The 25876-nt window shown below is 38.1% G+C and overlaps 1 protein-coding gene and 1 long non-coding RNA gene across 2 annotated transcripts in view; one reads left to right on the top strand and one right to left on the bottom strand.

Annotated features, from left to right (window-relative positions):
- The window catches only part of LOC131519730 (uncharacterized), a 56486-nt gene extending 34050 nt beyond the window's left edge, over positions 1 to 22436 (top strand). Inside the window, exons 2-3 of the long non-coding RNA XR_009265762.1 lie at positions 11887 to 11946; positions 21899 to 22436. This is a non-coding gene — a long non-coding RNA (uncharacterized LOC131519730). The remainder of the gene's footprint in view (positions 1 to 11886; positions 11947 to 21898) is intronic.
- The window catches only part of NELL2 (neural EGFL like 2), a 408634-nt gene extending 383047 nt beyond the window's left edge, over positions 1 to 25587 (bottom strand). The window contains exon 1 of the mRNA XM_058743047.1: positions 25569 to 25587. The gene's annotated coding sequence lies outside the window, so the exon portion shown is untranslated. The remainder of the gene's footprint in view (positions 1 to 25568) is intronic.
- Positions 25588 to 25876: the final 289 nt, after the last annotated feature.

Below are 25876 nucleotides of genomic sequence, written 5' to 3'. Positions count from 1 at the left end.
GGGGCACCTGGGTGGCTCAGTCGGTTGAGCAGCCGACTTTGGCTCAGATCATGTTCTCACAGCTCTAGAGTTCGAGCCCCGCATAGGGCCTATGCTGACGGCTCAGAGCCTGGAGCCTACTTTGGATTCTGTATCTCCTTCTCTCTCTGCCCCTAACCCACTCACATTCTGTCTCTGTCTCTCTCAAAAATAAATAAACATTAAGAAAAAAGAAGTCATCAGTAAAGATATTAAAAATAAACACAGGAGAGATCTGATTTTAAAAAAAATATTCACAAGAAAAGTCATTTACACAATCTTGGCTGGAAAAGCATAATGATAAAAATAATGCACTTTTTGCAAATTTCAAATTGGCAAAATTTACAAAATCGAAGGCGATTCAAAAGATATGAAACTGACACTAATTGCAGGAGTCTGAGTCAATAATTGTTAATTGCTCTCTACCTACATTTGCTTTATTTTGTATTCAAGGCTATCTTATCTTTTCAGTAAGTGAAGGACATGGATGCCTCCTCATCCTTCTGTTTACCATCTGATTTTAAACAACAACAACAACCATGGAACACTAATAAGGAAATGGAACACATGTAATGTGTTCCTCAAGAATTCCCATTCTAGCCTTCTTCTTCTGTGACCGGTTAATTGTACTGGTGACTGGCAGGACTTGCGGGAATTGAAAGTAATATATTTGGTAGTAATGGCGATTACAATTCTCTCTCCAATAATTTGAAACTTAGTCTGAAGCTTCTTCAAAATAGAAATGCAGAGCCCAAGGTCAGACAACACTTTACTGAGAATCAGCTATTAGAATGCAGAGCAGTAGCCTGAAAGAGTCTGCTGTCTGCATTTTGTGGTAACAGATGTGAAAAGTGGGGAAAGTATTATTGAATCACCACCACCACTGCTTGGTAATTTGTGTTAATTGTATGTATGAAGTTGTTGGCCCATTGTACCCCTTAAACGACATCCCTCACCAATCCCTGAAATTTGTTTCTACAAGATGCAGACACCATTGAGCTGGAGGATGCCTCGCCTCAGAGCAATCGAAAGCTTTTTCAAACACCTTTAATGCATATTCACAACCACCACTTTCTAAAATGTAATATTTCATCACCTACTATATTTAAATTTCTAAAATCTGCACTATCTATTTCAAGTATGTTTAAATCAAAGTTTAAGTATTGGAAAAGCCTACATAATTTAAAAAGTACTATGTATTGGAGGGTGCTGACTCAGCAGACACTAGGCAATCAACAGGCCAACCTTAACCGCATGAAAACTGCAAATAATGGCAGGTTTAACGTTATGAAGATGAAGCTGAAAAGGAAATTAAAATTTCATAAAGAAAATAGACAAGTGAAATCAAATGAAGAAAAGCAAAAGATAAAGGCAAAAAAGTTGAAAATAAAAAACAACCTAAATAGTAAGGAAAACAGAAAATCAAGTACATGGAATGGATTCAGGGTCTAACTAAGCTAAAAATACATTGGTATTAATCAGCCATCATACTAAGCTCATATTTAAAAAAAAAAAAGAAATTATTACAACAGAGGTGAGGGGGTAAATGAAGCAAGAGAATTCTAGAATATTGTGGAGAACGATGTCAAATAGGTGGCCATTGTGAGTTTTCCTTAGTCTCCTTCCCAATAAAATCTCTAGAACATTCTTCTCCATTACATCTTCCTAGCACTCCTTACTGTATCTAACATTATAACTACAAATCTGCCTTCCTCACCACAACACACTGATTTTCCTAGAGGAGATTTCTATGGAGTATGGAAGTCAAGAAAATGACAAAGTTTGAGACCTTTCAGAATGACCCATTATAAATCATATTCAACACTTATTGAATACCAGCATCATAGACTCATAGACTCTCAAGGTCAGAAGAGATCTTAAAGGTCTTCTAGTCCAACCAAGCCTCCATTCTCAAAGTCCCTTTGTAACATTCCTGCCAAGCAGCTAAGCTATGCTTACTGAAACATGTTGATTGAGGGAGAATTCACGATCTTCCAGAATGTCTCATTTTACCTTCAAACATCACTTCAGTCTGCTATTTATTCGCATTTCTATGTTCCTCAAACTAAACATTTTACCTCAGATATTTACTGATAAGAAAACATAAAAACATGTAAGTGACTACAGCCTACCTTATAGAGACTCTCATTTTATTCATATGATTGGGAGATTCCTGAAAGTCAGTATACTTTCAAAGGTACCCAAGTGATTCTAATATGCAGGCCAGGATTAGAAACATTGTGTGAAACTAAGTTCACTCCCACCATAATAGAGTTACTATTAGAAAATGTCAGATGACCATCTCCCTAAAACTTCTGTTTACTAATCTCAGATTGATTCCTTGAGGATTCTACAGTAGAATAAGGTAACATAACATGGAAAGAGTACAAGATTTGAATTCAGACAGAGCTGGCCTCAAATGATCTCTTTAGAGAGTGACCTCAGCCAGATGGTCTAACTATTCTGAGTCTCAGTTTCCCCATCCATAAAAACAGGATATAATCATTAATGGGAGTTGAAGGAAATCATATACTCCACATAAGAATACAATGCTTTCATGCCCATCTGAGCCTTCCCTAGGTGAATATGGTAGACAAACCCTAGGGTGGCCCCACGATTCCCACTCCCTGGTATTCACATCCAGTTTGTTCTCCTCTTGAGTGTATGTGGGACCTGTGACTTGCTTCCGACGAACAGAATATGGCAAAAGTGAAAGGATTTTTGCAGGTATAATTAAGGTCCCAAATCAGTTGATTTTGAGTTAATCCAAGGGAAGATTATCCTGGGTGGGCCTGACCTAATCAAGTGAAAGCCTTTAACAGAGTGACTGGACCCTCCCTGAAGTCAGACACTTCAAGCAGTGGAGACTTTCCTGCAGGCTGATAAAGTCAGGGTCATGTTATAGAAGCTTATGTGGCAAGGAACTGCAGGTGGTCTCTAGGAACTGCAGGTGGCCTTTGGAGCCTCCAGGCAGCAGGTAGTGAAAAATCAGAGCTGTCCACCATTTAGCTTCAAGGAAATGAATTCTGCCAACAGCCTACGTGAACTCAGAAGCAGATACTCTCACAGTTAAGCCTCTAAATGAAAATGCATCTGTGAGCACCTGGGCAGAGGACCCAGTAAAGCTATGCCCAGATTTCGAAGACATGGGAACTTTGAGATAATTAATAGTGCCTTGTTTTGAGCCACCACATTTGTGGTCATTTGGTTTGCAGCAGTAGAAACGATAACCATTTTCATTTGAATGTTTCAAGTCATTTCATGGTCTTGGTCACTCTACCTAAAACATCTCCACTTTAGCAAAATTTCCTTTAAAGTGTGGCTTGCCCTCTGACTCTTGATCTCAGCTCAGGTCATGATCTCGCAGTTTGTGAGGTCTCTGCTTAGGATTCTCTCTCTCTCTCTCTCTCTCTCTCTCTCTCTCTCTCTCTCTCACGAGCCCGTTCTCTCTTTGTCCCTCCCGTGCTCACACATGCACACTGACTCTCTCTCTCTCAAAATAAATGAGTAAACTTAAAAAAAATAAAAACATAAAGTAAAGTGTGACTTGCAAAAGTGGTTGCAACCGTCATAGTAAAAATTTATTCAGGCAAAAAGCATCAAAGGATGCTAAACCTGGGGTGGTGGTAGTGGTTGAAATTTAATGAGAAAAATGATATTTACAATTAAATTTGACTATGCCTTGTTTTATATCTTAAGGCACAGATCTTCTGTTGTGTTAGTCTCACATTTAGAGTAAAGAGACAGGGGTGCTCTTATTATCAAATTGTTTTGCTAATGAGCCCCTCCTTTTCCATCTGGAAAGTAACCCATTAAATCTGGATGTTTTGCAGAATTTCATAGTCATGAATATTTCAATTGTACTTTATATTAGTCTATTAGTTTGTATAATCATTTGCACTGAGTAATGACCTCACTAGCTTCATGTTAATTTGGCATACCAACATGCGTGTGTGTGTGTGCACGTTGGTGTGTAGATTCTCCACAATCAGAGGAACCTCAGAAGTCTAGTTTTCTTCTTTTCATAGTTGCACAAAGTACATTTAAAAGTACCCTGGGTCAATTCATATCCAAACATGTCAGGAAGGCTCATTCTTTCACCCTTGATCACTAATGATTTTATGTCAGACTATAGGAATGATCTATCTTTAATTTTCAAAAGGAGTCTTTTTATTAATTGCAAAGTGGCACGCAGAGGAGATTAACAGCAGCCCTCCTATGCCACACTCCACCAAACAGTCATTCATTGATTCCCAATGTCAAAGCTGTTAAAGACTACATATGTAGCTTTTCACCTTTCTTATTGAGAACATGACCATATGACCCTAAAGGGACCTGACAAAGATAAATGCTCAGAATGACAAAACGGAAAGATAGAAAGGGCTTGTGTTCTTGAAGATATCGCTCAGCCAATGAATTAACCAGACCTCTACTACCCTACTGATCTCTTTGAACATAAAAAATAAATGCTTCGTGAAGGCCACTTTTTTGGGTATTCAGTTACTTGCAGCCACAAACATCCTAAATGATACACTTGCCTATCTCTAACAACTTTTAGCCTTTCTAAGCCTCAGTTTTTTCAACAATACAAAAAGGAAATATGGAAATGCAATCTTTGTAGATGATCAAGTTAAGATGATACAAATAGGTTCTGGTACCAATTTCAGTGTGTGTGGTGGTGGGGTTCCCCACACCAGCAAAGCAATTCTCTGGACACCAGTTGGGTGTCCTATAATTTGACTCAATTTTGACACTATCTACCCCAGAGGCAGCATTAGATATCACAGGATAAGGACTCAATCCTATAAGACTGTCCCTTGTGTGCCCCCTACTCACTTCAGACACCAGTCACAAGTCCAGATTGTCACCTGCACTTCCAACATACTGGCTATACATGGAGGTTCCTACAACCCACTCCTTGGACTCAATTAATAGAGGGGCTCACGGAACTCAGAGTAACATTTTCTTTACTAGTTTACTATAAAAGAATATAACTCAGGAACAGCCACATAAAAGAGATGCATAGGAGATGGTGTGGGGGAAGGGTGTGGCACTTTAATGCCCTCTCCAAGCATGTCACTTTCCCAGCACCTCTACATGTTCACCAAACTGTAAATTCTCTGACCTTCATACCTTTTTGGTTTTTATAGAGGCTTCATTACATAGGTATGATTGATTAACTCAATGACCACTGGTAATGGATTCAACCTCCAGCCCCTCTCACCTCTTCAGAAGTTGAGAAAGTTCCAATCTTTTAATCACATGGTTGGCTCCACAGGCAACCAGCCTCCATCCTTAAGTTCCTTCCAGAAGTCATCTCCTTAATATAACAAAAGACACCTTTACTGCTCCCATCACTTAGGAAATTCTGAAGGTTTTAGGAGCTCTGCACCAGAAACAGGGACCAAATATATATTTCTAATTATAAATCATGGTATCACATGAGGCCATTAGGGTGGGCCTTAATCCAATACAACTATATCCTTAATAAAAAGGAGAAATCTGAACACACACACACACACACACACACACAGGAAAAAACAACACATGAACAGAAAGGTAGAAATCAGAGTGATACATCTATAAGCCAGGGAACACCAAAGATGGCCAATAAACCATCAGAAGCTTTGAGAGTCTTGAAACAGTCCTCAGAAGAAACAAATTGTGCCAACACCTTGATATTGGACTTCTAGGTTCAGAATTGTAAGACAATAAATTTCTGTTGTTTAAGACATTCAATTTGTGGTACTTGGTTACAGCAGCTCTAGCAAACAAAAACAATTCAATGTGAAAAGTAAACCCAAATTCCAAAGGAAACCAAACAGCAACAACAACAAAAACAGAAAAGGATGTTCATTTTTTTATAGTTATACACTCATAAGCTGATGTTTATTTTCATGGATAATTGATGGTAGTACAAAAAAATGATTCTCAAAATAAAGTGTTTACATATGGACTAACCTTAGGTCAGAAACTAGAGAGCTTCTTGAAAGAGGAATATTTCAGAGGGGGGAAAAAAAGAAGTTGGAGGGCATGTATTTTAATAGAAGCTAAGAGGAAATTTTCAAATATACAAATGGAACAGAACAATAAAAAGGGTTAAGAGACAAGTGCACTTTCTTAATAAAATGAAATCACAAATGCTAGCATAGATTAAGAAGATAATCATGAGATGTGAGAAGAGAATCCATTTGGACATATCTTTTAATTTTTAATTCTTTACAAAGAATGTGAATTGTTATATTTGCATAGTTAATCATTACTTTTTAAGTCTTTCATTTCCTTGAAATTTTTTACTAAAGAATTGCCAGTGAAAAGATGTGGAAGAAGATGTTTTGTATTGAATTTGAATATATTATTCACTTAATTACAACCTTCGTGTAACAAAGGTTTCCTAATGTAGTCTCATCTAAAATTAATAGATATATATTCAGTGAGTCCAAATGTTTAATGAGCTACAAGGTTTATTAACATGCCCATTTTATTTATTTTTAGCTTTATTAAAGCTCATCTATTGCCCACAGGCTTGCGATGCACATATCACATAATAAAAAGGCAAAATTAAATTTAAATTCTTATGTAGCAGAATTTCCTCCAAGCAAATGAATACCAACATGGCTACATTATTTCAGAACTTCCAGATTTAAATTTGAAGATTAAAGCTTTTATTTGCTTTTAATTAATCTTGCATTTGTATTAGAGAGTGTGCAAATAAGTGCCAAAGTTACCAACAGACCTATAAAATGACATTTTAAATAAAAATGGGTATAGTCTCTGCAGTTTGGGGCTAGCTCTTCTGCACAAACAAATACCTTCCTCATCTATTGACTGATGGCAAAAATTATTAAAATGATTAATTCCTGTAAAAATACAAATACTCTTTTTTTTTAATCTTTTTAATGTTTATTTATTTTTGAGAGAGAGAGAGAGAGAACAAGCAGGGGAGGAACAGAGAGAGAGTGAGACACAGAATCTGAAACAGACTCCAGGCTCTGAGCTGTAACCACAGAACCTGATGCAGGGCTCAAACTCATGAACCACAAGATCATGACCTGAGCCAAAGTCACATACTTAACTGACTAAGCCACCCAGGTGCCCCAAAATACAAATACTCTTGAAGAGAGTAACACTTCAAGATATTCTCGGTGCAAACACTTGAGATCTCACCGAAGTGCACATTTTTGTGGCTGGTGGGTGAATTCTAGGGAGTAAAGAAGCACCTATGATGAAGGCTGGAACCACCAGAACCGGCATTTGTCAGTTTCCTTCTTGTACTTACATCTATTCAGGATTCTAGTTTTCCAAATGAACCTCTTTTCATGGAAACCATGATATGGAAGAGATCCAGACACTGAATAGACTTGGCCTAATTTAAATTTACATGCGAACATTTCTTGAGCATCTGTTATGCACAAGATACTGAGCTAGATTTTATGGGAGATACAAATATGAGAAGACATAGTGGCCAACTTCTCAGAAGTTTGTAATCTGGAAGGAGTATAAAATAAGTGTAAAATCCACTCAGTATATAACATGGTGGGTAAGAACATGGACCCAAGGGTTACTCTGGTGTGACTTCGGCTCCAACTTGCAAGTCATATAACCTTTCTGTTTCAGTTCTTCAACTGTGTAATGAGCAGGGCTTGTTGTGAAGACTGAATTAATATACAGAAGGCATTTTGAACAGTGTAAGCAGTAAGTATAAGGTAAAAGAGTCACTTAAAAGAACTATTTTAAAAAGTGAAAACGTGGGGTGCCTGGGTGACTCAGCTGGTTGAGCATCCCACTCGCTTTCAGCTCAGGTCATGAGTTCATGGTTTCGTAGCTTCGAGCCCCACGCTGGGCTCTGTAATGGCAGCACAGAGCCTGCTCCTGATTCTCTCTCTCCACTTCTCTCTGCCCCTCCCCCACTTGCACTGTCTCTATCTCTCTCAAAATAAATAAACTTTAAAAAAAAAAGTGAAAATGGAGTTCAAGGTAGGGCAAGATGGCATTTGATGGAAAAATCAGGAATGACTTTTCTAAGATAGATGGCATAAAGCAGACAATATTAGTGACCCTTCCCTTGCATCGTGCACAAAAGAACTTCTCCACCTTTTTAGAAAGTGCTTCTGCCATTTTGTGGCCTGACAACTTCACATCACATGTGGGTAGTAGAGCAACTTATTCTTTTCCTTTTGTATGCTCTTTCTCCTTGGTCACAATGAGAACAACTTGCACTAAAACTGTCATTTTACAACAAAAATATGTCAACATTTCACACATAGTCTTTGCAAAAATGTCAGTATGAATTTTTATGATGCAAGTGTCATGAATATCCTTCCACATTCATTTATTTTTAATAAATGAAGAAGTAAGTTCTTGTCTGCCAGGGGAATAGAGAACATAAGATGAATTTGGTTCATATCATGGTATTGATTTTTTAGAATGCCATGGATATTGGTGTGGTTAGGACTCAACCAAATAGTCTAGAATAAATCAAAAATAATTTATCATGCGTACACAAAGTACAATATAATACCTTTTCAAATGTTTGTATGTGATTTACAACTTACTTAAAAATAAGTCTTAAAAACTGCACTACAGTAAATTAAGCCATCATGCTGCACACCTTAAACTTATACAATGATCTAAGTCAATTACTTCTTAATAAAACCAGAAAAAAACTACACTATAAAAACTCTTAAAATATAAGCTTTCTCAATTTTCTTTTAACTTAAAGAAATGGGCATTGTGGATTGAATTGTGTCCCCCCAAAAGATAGGCTGCAATCCTAACCCCCACCCCATACCTATTAATGTGAGCTTATCTGGAAATAAGATCTTGCAGATGTAATCAAGTCATGAGGTCATACTGGATTAGAGTGGATATGATCATACTGATCAAATGACTGGTTTCATTATAAAAAAAGCAAAAAATTGGGACAAAGAGAAGAGACAGACACAGAGCAGAAGGCCATGTAATGATGGAAGCAGAGACTGGAGGGATACAGCTAATAGCAAGCCAACAAATGCCAAAGATTGCAAGCAAACACCAGAAACTAGGAGGACACACAGAAGGCTGTTCCCCCAGAGACTTCAGAGGGAGCACGGCCCTACTAACACCTTCATTTCAGATTCATAGCCTCTAGAACTAATAAATAGAATGAATTTATTTGCCTTAAGCCACCCAGTTTGTGTACTTTGTAACGGTGGCCCTACAAAACTTATAGGTTGATTCATTCATTCAGGAATAATTATTGAATCTGCTCTGTGCTGGGCACCACACTGAGTGCTGGGAAACCATGTGAGCAAGTGCAACAAAGTCCCAGTTCTTGGGCACATAGGCTCTTGCAAAGAAGATGAACATGAAACAGACAAAATAGATGATCACTTAAGAAATTCAATCTCAAACCCAAAGTACCTCTCTCAAGTCATTCTCTAGCACAATAGTTCATTTAATTTGCTTTATAATCTTCATCACTGTATGAAACTATTGTGTTTGTTTTGCCCCGTGATTGTTGTCAGTCTCCCCTCATTCCATCCTCAGCTTTTAGAAGAGTATGTGACATTGGAGGCACCCATTAATTGTTTAATTAATTAATTAATTAATTAATTTTAAAAGCTACAGCATAAGAGAGTGTTTATTAAGGAGAGGTGACCTTTTCTAAAAGGTCAAAACAAGCTTCCCTGTGGAAATGATATTTGGGTGGAATAATAAATAGGAATTAACTGCTCACTGGGGACTAACGAGAGTCAATTTGAAGAATAGAAAAGAGTGTTTCAAGCAAAGGAAACAGCATTTTTGAAGGCTTGCAGGCAGGAAAGAATATAGCATATTTTAGAAATTCATAGCTCAAGGTGGCTAGAGCCCCAAGTGTGAAAGGAACTTGATGTATCAAGTTGAGTTTGATGAAGCAGGTGGTGGCCAGATCACATAGGACATGGAGACCAGATCCAGCATTTTGACCTTAGCCTAGTAGACAATGGGGAACTTTTGCCGGGCTTTCAGAAGGAGAGTGAATGAGTATATTTGCCTTTTAAAATTTCCTCTCTGGCTCCTGGCTACATATTGGAAGCAGACAAGAGTGGGCATAGAGGATGAGGGAGGGGCTATTGGAGCAGTATGGATGAGAGATAGGGTAGCTCAGAGAAGGAAACTGGCCATGAAGGAATAGACAGATTCAAAGGTTGTACAGTGGTTTAAAAAAACAAACAAACAAACAAACACAGGAGATTATGATGAATTAGATGTGAAGTAGTGAAGGATGAGAGTAAGTTTTCTGGTTCACGCTCCTGGGTGAATGTTATATCATTTTTTCTGATAAGGAATTAGAAGAGAATCGGGTAGCAGGGTGATGAGTAGAAGAGTCTAGTTGTGACCATGCTGAGTTGAGTTTCTAATGATGCACCGAGACACAGATGCTGAGCAGGCAGGGTCACAGATGAGTCTGGATCTTGGCCGAGAGGCCTGGGCCAGTGACATCAGTGTAAGGAATCCTAGACCTAGAGATGGTACCTAGTGAAAGTATTTAGAGAAAAAAGAAAAAGGTCTTGGATTATGTCTTGAAAAAATAGAGTACTTGGATATAGCCTTGATTTCTTTGCAATCTAGAGAGGTTTTTTTTTTCTTTTCCTAAACTTGACCTTTCCATTGTCTAGTTTGTTCTAAAACAATTAAAAGCATACAGCAAAACATCGACTCTTCTGGATCTTATTATAAACACTGAAATCCTACGTGTCACTTAATGGAAATTATAAAATTTAGTTTGCTTCAGATGCAACTACCAATGATAAATGTATAGCTTTTAAGCCACTTGGCATTTATTGTGCACTTTTGTCAACTCCAAGTCAGTTTTGGATAAATATTCCTCATACAAGACATCAGCTCAGCTTGCAATAATCAAACTTCCTATATAAATACCTTCACACAAACCCAAACCCAAGAAAATTTAATGTCACCAGATTCAATCCTCATTGCCTTCTCAAGTTTGAACTCCTCTTTCATTTTCTGATATGCCTTTGGATTATTGAGCACTTCAGGACTAGAAGAAAGGTAAGAAACACAGAAATGCTTACTACTATGACTATGTCATAAAACCAGCTTCGGGTCACAGGAGTGTCAAAATATATACAGGAGGCAATCACACGTGCAGAGTTTTCTTTCCAGAAACTGCTTTGAAAGGTGCAATATTAGGGAATGTTCATGGAACCTAGTTTCCAATTAATTCACAAACATTGCAAATTAAAATGATTTCTTATTATTTATAAAAGCTTATTTCTAACTGACCCATCTTTGAAGAGTCTTGCATCTTAAAATTTACTTATTCTGTTCTCTTCCATCATTCTTGATTCATAGTTAGAACAGAAACACCCTTTCCTCTACTCTCCTTCCTATTTACATAATTCATTTATCAGTGTTGATCACACAGAATCATAGGAACTTTGGAACTATAAGCCTCTTTAGAAGTTATTTGGTGGGGCGCCTGGGTGGCGCAGTCGGTTGAGCGTCCGACTTCGCTCGGGTCACGATCTCACCGTCCGTGAGTTCGAGCCCTGCATCAGGCTCTGTGCTGACAGCTCAGAGCCTGGAGCCTGCTTCTGATTCTGTGTCTCCCTCTCTCTCTGCCCCTACCCCGTTCATGCTCTGTCTCTCTCTGTCTCAAAAATAAATTAAAAAAAATAAAAATGTTAAAAAAAAAAAAAAAGAAGTTATTTGGTTCAATTTTATTTTCATAGTTGAGGAAACAGAGGCTTCAAAAGCATTAACTAACGTCCCTAAAAACACACCCAAACTATAACAAAATACAAAAGTGGTTTTACTATTTTTTGGTTCAAACCAGTACACTATCATTTATATGCGATAATTTATCTTTTCATATTTTGGCAGGAAAAACTGCACCAAGCTGGACAACGTCTATCATTATACACAAGATTTACCCCACTAAAGGTAAGTTTTAATAGTAGACATAAATCAACTTTCCAATTATCTTTCAAAAGTTACTGACACCCTCTATTGTATAATAAAACTCTTATGAAAGTATAGCAATGCGCTTTAAGCTTTCCTCTCTCTGTTGCAGTATGCGGTCATATCTAGAATGTCCCTTCATCCCATTATAAAATAAAATCTGCATTTCTATGATGAGACTATCTGTACTCTTCCTCAATTCATCATATGAAGGGGAATCTTAAAGGAAAATCATATTATCTGTTACCTCCCTATCATAAAAATAGGGATTTGACTCTCACTGTTCCAGAAATCTCACTAAATGAAAAGAGATTGTATAAATGCTGAATTTTCTTAAAAAAAATAGATTACAAATATATTTTTTATCTCCTCTTGGAGTTTATCCTATTTGCTTCTCGTTCCTCTAAGTGACCTTTGGAAATATTACATTCCGCAATTCATGAGCAGGGGAAGGCATTCATTCCTGCTTTAATGAAGTAATTTTAGAAATGAGTTTCAGAAACAGTAATAGGGTATCACTGAGGACACAAGGGAGGGAAAGACAATCTTTGGCTAAGTATGACTCAACATGCACAATCTCAGGATATAACAGGAGAATTAGGCATATATTTAAGACTTCCTCAAATGTTCTCATTGCAAATTAAACAAAATCCAAATGTCTGGGTTTTAGAAAACCCACCACCATCTTGACATGCCTACCTCCAGCCTCACCTCAGACCACTTCCTCGCTCACTACCTGTCCCTTGATAATAACAACTTACATTTTTGACTGAAAGACCTTTCTTTTGCTTTTTTCTAATGCCTGGAATATTCTTTCCCTTGATCTTCATAAAACATAGTGGACTTCCCTGGCCATCCTGTCTATATACACATTACAATTTACCTCTGGTCTCTCCCATTATCCTGCAGAGCATGTATACTATCCAAAACTATTGTTATTTTACAAGTTTATTATATCCATCTTTCTCCCTTAGATTTTAAACTACATGAGGAAAGGGACTTTAATCCTAATTTACTCCTTGGTCCCCAGGCACACAGATCAGTATCCAGCACGTACCTGATGCTGGTATTAAATTGGGTGAAGTTGATGTTGCTCTAATACTTTATATACCTTTTATTCACTCAACTACATTTATTGGCTGCTCTGTGTAAGATAACTTGTTAGTCATTACCTAACAGGAAAAGTTAAAAATAGAATTCTTCAAATTCCTGAGATCAGGAGGAAACTCAAATCCTGAAGTTATAAAACTTTAGTATTGAACTTGAATGTACAGATCATCTAGTGCAGGCTCTTTGTCCTACATAGGAAGGAAGGGACAGAGATAATAGTGTCTTACCCGAAATAACATGTTTTCACTGCGTTTCTAGAAAAGAAGTTGCTAAGTCAGATCCTCAATGGAATACTTATAGCACTCGCATATGAAGTCTGCTTCCCAGCAATGAAGCAAAATTCACTACTATAATTATAAACATTATTACTATGATTACTACCACTTCCACTCTACCCCTCGGTGGATGTGACATAGCACTTTGTTTCCTAAATATAGGAAATACGGTCCCTATAACACATACCAAATCCTTTAAATGCCAAACAGATCAATTCAGTCACTCAAATACACAAATTCTATCAACAATCAACTGACAGACTATCGCCTGCTCAAACAAGCTGACAATAAAAAACAAGGACTACAGCCCCAAAGGGTTGAATTATCAGTGCCACAAAAGATACCATCACATACTGAGGCCAACACACAAAATTGATTCTTTAATTGGTGTGTAAGTTAAGGTTTGTGTTAACTCACATAGTACCCGTAACAGAAGGGTCAGTAAATATTGAGCTGAGTTTGTTACAAGTACGAAGTAGCCGTCAAATGGTGGCTGGACAGATGGATGAATGACTGACTGAAGGAAAGAATGATTCAGTTCAGGAAAGCTTCTATCAGCAGGTGCGTGCTGCTTCACTCTGGGTTTCTCCGTGTGCCTTGCACAGAGCTAGGTACAGCCCAGCTGAAAAACGGCATCATTCAGGGAATCGAAGAGTCTTTAAGGTTAGGGGCAACTTAGAATAAGCCTTAAAATTTTTATTTCTCTCTGAGGACTTGACTTTACCACAGTCATCTCACCCGAATGTGGAAAATCTCTCCTAGTAAATGACACAAAAAGCCCTTAGGTTACAATTTTAGCTTATGGAGTATAACAAAAACCTCATTTCTTTTAAGATATAACAATATTTTAGTAGAGAAACATTTCATCTTTTGACTAAGTCTGTTGGGAAGCAATGAATTTGGTGGGTTTTAAGTATATCTAAAATTAATACAGTCAGGATCATCCCAGCGGAGCCTTGGTTAGCTTGTACTTTGCACACTGACAAAGTGAGGCACCAGAGAGTTAAGGGTGAGAGGAAGGAAGAAAAAGAGCTTCCTTATACCTGGCTGTCCGCCTCTTATCACTATCTTCTAAATGTCTGGAAGTCCCTTCACGTGCTCTGCTTGCTGGCTGTATCATGGTAACTCAACAAATCCCTTTTGCAAAAGCCCTCACCGTGTGTCTCCTAAATAGCACAGTTAGAAATCCTGAACTATTCTTTACACATTAAAAACATAATATTGCATATTAAACTGGTAGACTTCACCAGAAGCCACATGACATGGCAGTTACACACACTATAATATGTTACACACACTATAATATGTTACACACACTATAATATGTTACACACACTATAATATGTTAGTGGTTAAAAGTTACATACACCATGTAAGTTGTTAAAACGGTTAACAGGCTCTGGAGTCACGGAAACTTGCACTCAGATCCTAGCCACACTCGCCAGCCACCTGACCCTTGGAATATTATCTAATATCTCCCAAGCCTCAGTGTCTTCATCTGTGAAAGCAAAACAATAGTACCTGTTCCACAACATCATTGTGTGAATCACATACATCCTTGACATGCCTGACACATAGTGGACCTTCAAGAAAAGTGATGAGTAATAGTGGTAGTAATGGGAGTATAAATGGCTTAAATATTTCAAGCACCAACTAAAGCAAGGACATACCGAATACATATTTAGCAATTTTAAAGTTAACCGTGGCTTTTCCATCTACTCACCACTACATGATCCAAATGGGAGTAAAGGGATAAAAGAGAATCACAACCTGTTTTCTCTTCTAGTGAAGTTTTCTAATTAGCACATTAACTAATTTACTCCTTACAAATGTGCAAGTTGTAAACACAGACTGTTGTCTCAGACACTGATAACTTAAGTGATTTTATAAATGTAAATGCATTACAAACTCATTGCAATTAGACATAACTAAAGATTGCACACCATAATTTATTTCTCTTCATGTTGAACTTTTTATTTAATGAATTTATGATTCTCACAAGGAGATTATGTTAGAGCATTAACCAAAATCTGTAGCATTTTGGGTCAGTATGTAATTTTCATTGAAGGGACCCAATATGATCAAAAAGAATCTCAAAAATAATTCACTCCTCAAATATTTTAAATACAAGTCTTCTGAACATATTAGTAGTAATAATCTTTTTGTTTCAGATTTAGTAGATCATTAGAAAGTAATAGTGAATTTTTTTTTCCTGGATAGATCTGATCGAAACTGTGTTTTGCACAAAACAGGGCTCAGAATCATTATACACTGATTCTACTGCAACTTCATTTGCAAATTTGGGTAAGTCTTTAAAGCAAAACTAAAAAATATTTATAACAAACCTGAGAATGTGATTAAACCCCAAAATTATTTAGTGAAAAAAATTAGTCCTGTATATAAGATGTTTTTCCACATGAGGATAAACAATAAGAAAATACCCAAGTTAATTAAAAACTCACTCATTTCAGGGGCGCCTGGGTGGCTCAGTTGGTTGAGCATCCGACTTCAGCTCAGGTCACCATCTCGCGGTCCGTGAGTTCGAGCCCCGCATCAGGCTCTGGGCTGATGGCTCGGAGCCTGGAGCCTGCTTCCAATTCTGTGTCTCCCTCTCTCTCTGTCCCTCCCCCATTCATGCTCTGTCTCTCTCTGTCTCAAAAATAAATAAACGTTAAAAAAAAAATTAAAAAAAAAACTCACTCATTTCAAACTCTCAAACTACAAGTAGTACTGAAGAATATTAAAATTTTACTCATAATGCTTTTATAATAGTTCATAATTCATATTTGAGCTAGACTGTGCTTAACAATTTTTTTTTCAAAAAATTTTTTTAGTATTTATTTATTTTAGGGAGAGACAGAGCGTGAGCAAGGGAGGGGCAGACACAGAATCAGAAGCGGGCTCCAGGCTCTGAGTTGTCAGCACAAAGCCCAACGTGGGACTGGAACCCATGAACCACAAGATTATAACCTGAGCTAATGTCAGACGCTCAACCGACTGAGCCACCCAGGCACCCCCAATTTTTCTTTTTCTTTCTTTTTTTTCTTAATTTTTTAAAATCTGTATTTATTTTTGAGAGAGAGAGAGAGTGAATGGAGGAAGGGAAAGGAGAGGGAGACACAGAATCAGAAGCAAGCTCCAGGCTCTGAGCTGTCGCACAGAGCCTGATGTGGGGCCTGAACCCACGAACCGTGAGATCATGACCTAAGTTGAAGTCGGAAGCCCAACCAACTGAGCTACCCAGGCACCCCTTCTTTTTCTTGATAAACAATTGTTTACAGAAAAACTAGTGCAAAAAAAATGTCTATTTTATCTCATTGCTGGTAACTTTTCATTGTGTACTAATCCCTGTTATTGGCTATTCTATGGCTATTCCTATGAACCTCTCTAAAATCAGATAGTAAATCTGGCTTATGAAGTGACAATCTTACATTTTTTTTCTTATATGTCACTTTTATATATAAAGAAATAAGGGGGACATGGGAGATACTTTAAAAGATAAAACCATGAGCTGCTAAACTTCAAATAACTGGAAGAACTACAGCGCCATCTTGTGGAAGAAAATATCTAATTAGTGAAATGGCTTTGATTCTATCAGAAAAGAAATGTGATTGAATTCTTGGCCACCAATCCTAGTTTCTTTTAACGATACATTATTTTAGAACCTTTGGTCTGGAATTTCTGTCAAACAGCAATTATTATCCAGAGGACTACCCCATATAATACAGAAACCAGATGAAGTATGTCTATGTTATGGATAAATAAAAATACAAAGTTAATATCTTTATTAGAGGCTGTCCTAATAAAGAAGGACCCTGTAAAGAGGGTGAGAGGTGAAAGAGGACGAAAGCTGGAGGTATTGGTTTTTCTATCCTTCTTTTCAAACTTAGAGGATTAAGGAAACCCTTAACGTGATTCTAGCTCAGTTTCTGAAAAACTTACTAAGGAAGGATTTCCTTTAATATCCATAATCATAAAGCAAAAATGCCAAGGAGGCAGAAACGGAAATAAGGTTGTTTGGGTGAGGTCGGAGCACCACGTATCTTTCTTTCTTCTTAGTTCAATTAACCAAAATGTACTGGGAACCTACAATGTGCCAAGCACTTTCTGGGCACAGGATAGTCCCTCCCGAAAGACACGTAATGACTAGTGAAGTGTACAGGTCATTTCAAGGTGGAGAAAATGCTCAGGAAGGCCAGTCTGGGAGGTCATGCCATCTGCAGGACATTGAACGGAACTCTGAGGGGCAAGAGAGGAGAGAAAAGATATTTCTCATTCATTCTCTCAAATCAGTGGGTAGAAACCAATGGGGAACCCTAGGGGAACCCTGCCCTCTAACATACCTTTTCAAAGTACTTTTGAGACTACTGTGTATTCCATACAAACCAAAGAAAAGCATAGAGTACAGAATTTCCCTTCTGTGGAGTTAAACAATCTCTCCTTCTGTGCTCCCATAATACTTTGCTCATAACCTAATGTGGAATTTAACTCCTTATGAATAATTATGAATAATTATTTACCTGCCTGCTACTCCTACGGCTGCAAACTTTGAAAATCAAGACTATCTCACTCATCCTTTTATACTTAACACCAACCACAGTGCATATTGAGCACTCAACCATGTTTGTTGAATGGAATAAGTCATGTTTCACAAGAGTATTTGTTTGGCCACAGTAATAAACTCCTGAGTAAAAATAACGCAGGTATTCCTCAAGACGTCCAGACTAGCACTATAAGTAGTGATACCCATTTATTTCTAAGGTTGTCAACTACCAAGTTCTTGTTTTGGGGCTTTCATCCCTGAATCAATCTTTAAAACTCCCAGTGGATAAAAGAAAATTTGTCTCTATATCTATAGCTATACTTTTAATATGGGGGGGGGGACTTAGGTATGCTTTTTTTTTCTAAAATTGTCTTTCTTCAAGCAAATAAAAATCTAAACAGGTACTTAACCTGACATAGAAGTAAAAAGAATAAAGCAAGAAAATTAACATTATCCAACATGACTTAGATCTCCCAGTGTGGTGTTTTTAGTCTGGCTTCTCTCCCTCTCACTCCTGTCCATTCTCCATTCTCAGCTCCCACTCACCTCCCTGCCTGGACTTTATTTTTTATCTAAAATATTAACACCTGATTACTGGAGAGTTAGCAGCAGCCCAGAGGGAGAATTTGTTATAAATCATTAACAAAAAAAATTTTGGAATCCAATTCCTGTGTTACTAGACAAACCTTTATTTCTCTTTTAACTGGCCACATTTTAGGCACTCACCTCAAGATATTCACACAGCGTGCTCGACTCCAAAAAGAAATAGACATCACTTGTAAACAACAAATGGACATAAAGATCCCTACAGACACCACTGTCAAACAAGAAGCTGAACATGTCCTACACTTGCTGTGTATTTGAGTGCTAAAATGGGGAAGGCTATCAGTATGGTTGCACCATATATATGCAGATCAAGTACCTAATTCTCAAAAACTCTAGTTTTAAGTGAGGGCTAACAGTTTTATAAGCTACTTTACAAAGAAGAAATGCTTCAGTAGTCATTAGAGGAAAAATCTTGATGTGAAATAACAATTCTTTTAGCTCTCTACAGGGTCAAGGATTTAAGCATTGCATTTTATGTGTGATACTGCAAATCTCTCACTTGAAATACCATTCAGACTTGTATTCTTAAAACACAAAGTGCTAAGCACAAAGCTCATATTACAATCTATTTCTTAACTCTTACTTTTAATTAAACAAGATAGTTACACAAAAGGTCCAGGCATAGTATCTGGTACTTAATTGTTTCCTTCTCTTTTCCCTTTGGAGGTAAGAGGACTGGGAGCATGTCTCATTTATTTATTTGTTTGTTTGTTTGTTTATTCTGAGAGAGAGAGAGAGAGAGAGAGAGAGAGAGAGAGAGAGAGAGAGAGAATGTGCAAGCAGGGGAGGGGCAGAGAGAGAGGAAGAGAGAGAGTCCCAGGCAGGTTCCATGCTATCAGTGCAGAGCCCAAGTCAGGACTGGATCTCACCTACTGTGAGATCATGACCTGAGCCAAAGCCAAGAGTCAGAAGCTTAAGTGACTGAGCCACCCAGGAGCCCCCCTCTCATGTCTTTATTTCTTTTTGAAGTTTATTTATTTATTTTGAGAGACAGAGAGAGTGATCAGGGAGGGGCAGAGAGAGAGAGAGAGAGAGAGAGACTCTCAAGCAGGCTCTGCACTGTCAGCACAGAGCCCAATGTAGGGCTCAAACCCACGAACTATGAGATCATGATCTGAGCTGAAACCAAGAGCCAGACACTTAACCAACTGAGACACTCAGGTGCCCCTCCCCTCTCATTTCTTTAGAAAAATTTTAAAACCTCTCTGAATCTCAGTTTCTGTCTGTGAAGGATAATAACACCACCTCATCTAGTCTTTGGAAGGAATGAAAAATGTAACTTGTAAGGGGCTAATTTTTTTTTATCTTTATTTATTTTTGGGAGAAAGACAGCATGTGAGCAGGGAAAGAGCAGAGAGAGTGGGAGACACAGAATCCGAAGCAGGCTCGAGGCTCTGAGCTGTCAGCACAGAGTCTGACGTGGGGCTCAAACTCATGAACTGTGAGATCATGACCTGACCAAAGTCGGACACTTAACCAAATGAGTCACCCAGGCACCCTTATTATTACAAATTTTTTAAATGTGAGTTTTTTCAGTGTCAGCCTTAGGAATTTAATAATAAAATTGCATTATCAATCTATACTCTTTGTTCTTCTTTAAAAATCAGTTTCCAAGGAGAAAACCCAATTGTACCAATACAAAAACCCGAGGAGTGGCTGACTGAAAAATCTGAGATCTTGTTGTTTGAAAAGACAAAAATAGGTCCTTTAGTAGCTCTGAGGTAGTAAAGTTGAAAATGCCAAGGAAAGTTGTATTTTTGTGGTTGCTATTTTATTACCCTTTCCAGCAATTTTCCACTTGAATGCCCTTTAAACTTGTAATTTAGGCACACTTTACTCTTTATTGTATTTCAATCTGGGAAGCAAATAACTTAATCAACTTAATCGAAGACCAGGAACCACCAAGAATTCTGGTTGGAGTTCCAGTATTGATTTAGCTCTTAATTTTCCATTAATTAAATTAGGACAATAACCAGAATTTATAGAAGCAAGAATTTTTCTGTTTCAGTTTTGATTCCCCCACCCCTTTCCACTGCCAGTGTTCAGAAAACATTTATTACAGTAAAATTGCTTCCATTAAACGATCTGATATTAAGTAAAATTCAGTATAAAAATCATTATAAATGGCTTTCCTCTTTCATACAAACTACGCTTTTTCACTTCTTTTCAACACAGTTCTTGCCTCGTATGAAACCCATGATATCAATTTCTCCTGGTTTTGGTCACTCCAATCACTTCCATAAGCTTGAGAGAGCCTAAGACTGAGCTCTGGAGCACTCCATCATTTTCAAAAACATTTAAAGGTACACAGGAGAATCCAGTCAAGGAGATTGAGAAGAAAGATAGATGATAACTCAAAATAGTACAGTGTCCTGAAACCAAGTGAAACAAAAATTCAAGAAGACAGAAGTGACCAATTATGTTAAACACTGGTGCTGAGCAAAGGATGATGAGGACAAAGAACAGATCATGAGACTTGACAGATAGATGCTACTGTTGGCTCATATAGGTGTGGTTTTGGTGAAATAGTGAAATAAAAACTTGGTTCAAATTGTCATGAAGATGGGAGCCTCAGTTCAATGTCAATGGAGACATTGAGGTTTGCATCAGTAAGTTGATAGCTACCAGGGGCATAGAAGGAAGGGAGATTTCTTTTCTCCCTTTTTTAATGTATTTTTTTAAGTTTATTTATTTATTTTGAGAGACCGAGAGTGCATATGCACAGAGGGAGAGGCAGAGAGGGAGAGAGAGAATCCCAAGCAGGCTCCGAGTTGCCATTGCAGAGCCCAACATGGGGCTCAATCTCACGAACCAAGGTCAGATCATGACCTGAGCTAAAATCAAAAGTTGGACACTTAACTGACTGAGCCACCCAGGTGCCCCTCTTTTTTATTTTTTTATTTTTTTATTTTGTCATTAAAATAAATTTTTTTTAACATTTATTTATTATTGAGAGACAGAGAGACACAGAGCATGAGCAAGGGAGAGGTAGAGAGAGGGGGAGATACAGAATCTGAAGCAGGCTCCAGGCTCTGAGCTGTCAACACAGAGCCCGACACAGGGCTCGAACTCACAAACTGTGAGATCATGACCTGAGCCAAAGTCAGTCGCTTAACCAACTGAGCCAACCAGGTGCCCCTACCCCTCTTTTGTTTATGATTGTTCATTAATATTATAGCACCAATGGCAGAGAACAAAGGAGACATGTAATCATGCAAGACAAGAAAGAGATAATTATAGCAGTAAAGTTCTTAAGAAAGTAGAAAGAGATGGAGTCCAGTGCCCAAGTAAAGACTTGTCCTAAAATAGGGAAAGGGACACTTTCATTGAAGCAGAAGGCTACAGAGGTGGGTAGACTGGGTGGTGGAAAAATAATGTTATTTTCTGATTGTTTTCTCAGTGAGATAAGAAGCAAAATCATTCACTGAGAGTGAGGAGCAGAAGCGAGGAGGTGGAAATTTGAGAAGCAAGAAGAGGAGGTGAAATAGTAATCCCTGAGAGAGAAAATAAATCAATAAGGAAATGGGAACTGTGGTCGACTGAATTGCAAAGACTGCACTGAGGCCCACTTGAGACAGTCATAAACTTTAAAAGAGATCAATCAGAATAGTTAGGTGTTTTCCTCCAGAGATCAAACTACAAGCTTGGGAAACATTTATTGACTGTTTATTATGTGCCAAGCACTGTTGTAAGCATTGTACTCCTATTAATACCTTTGAATTGGGGCGCCTCAGTGGCTCAGTTGGTTAACATCCGACTCTTGGTTTTGGCTCAAGTCATGATCTCACGGTTTCATGGGTTCAAGCCCTACATCTGACTCCTCCTCGCTGACGGTGCAGAGCCTGCTTTGGATTCTGTGTCTCTTTCTCTCTCTGCCCCTCCCCCACTCACACTGTCTCTGTCTTCTCAAAATAAATAAATAAACTTAAAAAAAAATTTTTTTTAATACCTTTGAGTCAACAACAACCCCATGAGACAGATGCAGATGAGGAAACAGGCACAAAGCTGTTAGGAAACTTATCTGAGATCACAGCGCTAGTAAATTCTGAACCCAGGATTCAAAAGAGTGTAGGTCCAGAAGCCACACCATTAACCACTAAACTATACTACCCCTTTGCAAATCATTGGGATTAACCAATATTGGATTTCTGTCATTGAGTAAGGCAGAGGGTAGGAAAGGAGGATGTTTGCAAGTAATTGAACAATGGAATCTAATCTGAACAAGTAGGAAGTAAAGACAGGAACTAGAAAGTGGTGGACATTAAAAATGGTGTCATTAGGGGCACCTGGCTGGCTCTGTAGGTAGAGCATATGACTCTTGATCTCAGGGTTGTGAGTTTGAGCCCCATGTTGGGAGTAGAGCTTCCTTTAAAAATAATAAAAATGGTGTCATGAATGGATTGGAAGCCTCGGTGTGATTGAAGAATTGCCATGGAGGTAGTGAGCTGAAAAGAAGGGAGTGGTGGCTGGTGGGGGGGTGTCAGGAACTGAGATTTTAAGGATTGTATAGTTACTCATAAGTACAAAATCTAAGGTTTGACCATAAGAATTGGAAGTTAAAGTTGGAAGGAAGGATGAGGGAAAATTTAAAGAAAAAAGGTCAAGGAACTAAAAACCAGGGAGTGGTTGGATTTTCTACATGAACCAGGGGTGGTTACGGGAAAAAGAATGTGAGTCGGGTGTCACGGTCTTCACCAAATGAGAAAGATTGGCTAGGAGAGCGGGAGATTCCTACAGGATGGAAGGACACATACAGTCAGACAGCCTTGCTCCAAACAGGGGTTACAAACTCATCCCAGTTGGCCCAGAACTCTCCCAGTTTAAGTACTGAAAATCCTACATCCTGGCCCTCCTTGAGCTGGGGATTCTGAGGAGGAAGGATGGGATATTTCCTGGAAGAAGCATAAAAATATATTACCTGCTCCATCTCCAGGCCCTGTGTGATGTGGATATTATGCATTTTAAATTATAAAACTGTCATGTGGTGGTGACTACTACTATATTCAGCTCCTTGTCTCAGAATGTGAGATGTGAGCTTTGCTCACATTATCTGATTTATTTAAGACAAAGGTTTCCAACACATTTTCCTCCCATTTTGTCTGACTTGTTCCCTTAAGGATAGCGATCATGTTTCAGATTTCATTAAACCTAATATGCTTTAAAAGCTATAGCTAATTCTCTATGATCAATAAGTGTTGTTAAGTGCCTGAATGGGCTCAATGGAAAATATCACTCAATCAAGAAAGTCATATTCCACAAATGGGCTGGAGCACTCAGGGAAGGATTAGTATTGCAGTACCACCTGACTTTCATGTGTCTGCAGTGAGAAATATCTCTGCCAGAGAAGCATCTGCACCCCCCCCCACTCCACTATTTCAAAGACTTCTGGACTAACATGCAAAGAATCATAATATTTCACAGAGAGAAGAAACTTTGAAGATACTTTAGAAGTTATTAAAGTCACGGCAGCCATCTTCTTTGACAGAACACTTGTGTGAATTCTCCACTCAGACTGTGCACTAAATGTAGTTTCTGTGTATTTCCAGTTTCACGTGACAGCAAATGCTTTATGATATTTTCCAGTTTGTTTTAGGACTGCACATTTATGGCATATCAAGTGAGTTCAAAATAGCACATGAATAGGAAAAGGCTGAAGGAATACACCAAAGGCTAACTGAAAGATAATCCAAAAGCTGCAATGAGACCACCAGGCTGGTGTGAGCAGTCTTCCAGGTCTTTCCTACCTTTTAACCATATATATTCTTCTCCTTGCTCTCATCACTAAATTTCTCGAAAGCAAAATCTATATTTATTCATCTCTACTTCACTCCTTGGCTTGCAATCTGACTCTGGCCTCTGCTCCCTTAGAAGGTCACCAATGATTACATTGGTAGTCATTGCTGAGAAAGTCCCAGTTTCCTATATTTGTATTATTTTGAGCAAATACAGAATGAATTGTGTAAATATGAGCTGACGGTTACACATTTGTTAGTCTCACACAAGTTTACAAATCAGAAAAGAATCCTTGGATAGACCACATATCCTAATTTTGGGTTTAAACTTCCACCTCTCCCATTCACGACCCATCTCTCCTTGAAATTTCAGCAGCATTTAAATCATTTGCTGTCTCTTTTTCCTGAAATTATTTTACCCCTGTCCTATTTTTTAAAATATTTCTTCTATTATTTACCTATTATTTTCTTTCTTTCCTTTTACCTCCAAAATTAGTTCATTATATTCTATATAATTCTTGAACTTGTAGCAACATTTTACGTTCCTTTTAAATTCTTTAGAATTCTTTTAAAATTATCTTTCCCTGAATTTTTTTTTTTCCTGAATGTTCCTTCTTTGGTTTTCCTAATGGCTTCTTTCCTTCCCCTGGTCTCCAAAGACAGGTAATCCCCCAAGAACCAACACTTGGGCCTCTCCCCACTTTCTACAGAGTTGATCTTAATTTAGCCATACTGTACTCCTGTGATTTCAACTGCTATCTCTAAACAGAATGAAGCCCAAACCAAACATTTTAAGAATTCTTTCCTGCAGTTCCAGCACATTGCTGAAAATCTCCACCAGGATCTCCCACAGTTCCTCATATTCCATCCACTCATCTTCCTAACCCAAACTAGTTCTTCTGATTTCTCTAACTCTGTTAAAGCAGCCATCAACCTCATGGTCACCCAAACTTAAAATCTCCATTTCTAATCCATCCTAGTCAATCAAAAAGTATAACTTACTCTATCTCCACCCCAGGTCTAACAATCATTATTTCTTATTCACCTCTACAATTATAAGAGCTTCTTAATTGCCTCTCTGCCTTGGTTTTTACATCTTCCAGTCCATCTAGAGTATTATTTCCAAATTGATCTTCTGAAACCCAGTGTTATAGCCTTCTTTATTCAGAAACCTTTAACAGACTCCAACTGCATGGCTAAACAAAGTCAAACCCCCTAACTCAGAACCCAAGGCCCTTGCAGGCTGTGTGTAATTTCTCTGATACTTGTCTTACAACAGAATCACACCTATTAGATTCTATAATCAGAGACAAGAAAATCATGAATAATCGAAATTACCCTGGAAAAGTCCTTCGACAGGCACTCCACTGGAGACCATGAGTTAGTTCAGCGCAGCCAGTTTTTCCTCCAGCATTGGAACAGATTCCTGTTTCTTTGGTTGAGCACCAGACGAAGTAGCTGGCTTCCTTTTAGGGTCCATTTTACATGAAAAATGCATATATGCATGTCTTTAAAAATTAGAATCACATTCAACTCAGTGATATGCTCACACCTGAGAGGCACCCAGAACAGAGACAACCTGAGGGAACCACAGATTCACATGTTTCCCGTCATGCTCATTCGCTGAAAGGAATGATGGGCAGTAT

This window comes from Neofelis nebulosa, chromosome 8 (assembly GCF_028018385.1).
Source record: "Neofelis nebulosa isolate mNeoNeb1 chromosome 8, mNeoNeb1.pri, whole genome shotgun sequence".
In the NCBI taxonomy this organism is placed as follows: Eukaryota; Metazoa; Chordata; class Mammalia; order Carnivora; family Felidae; genus Neofelis; species Neofelis nebulosa.
Note: the sequence above shows the minus strand (reverse complement) of the source record. Positions and strands in the feature narration are given on the sequence as shown.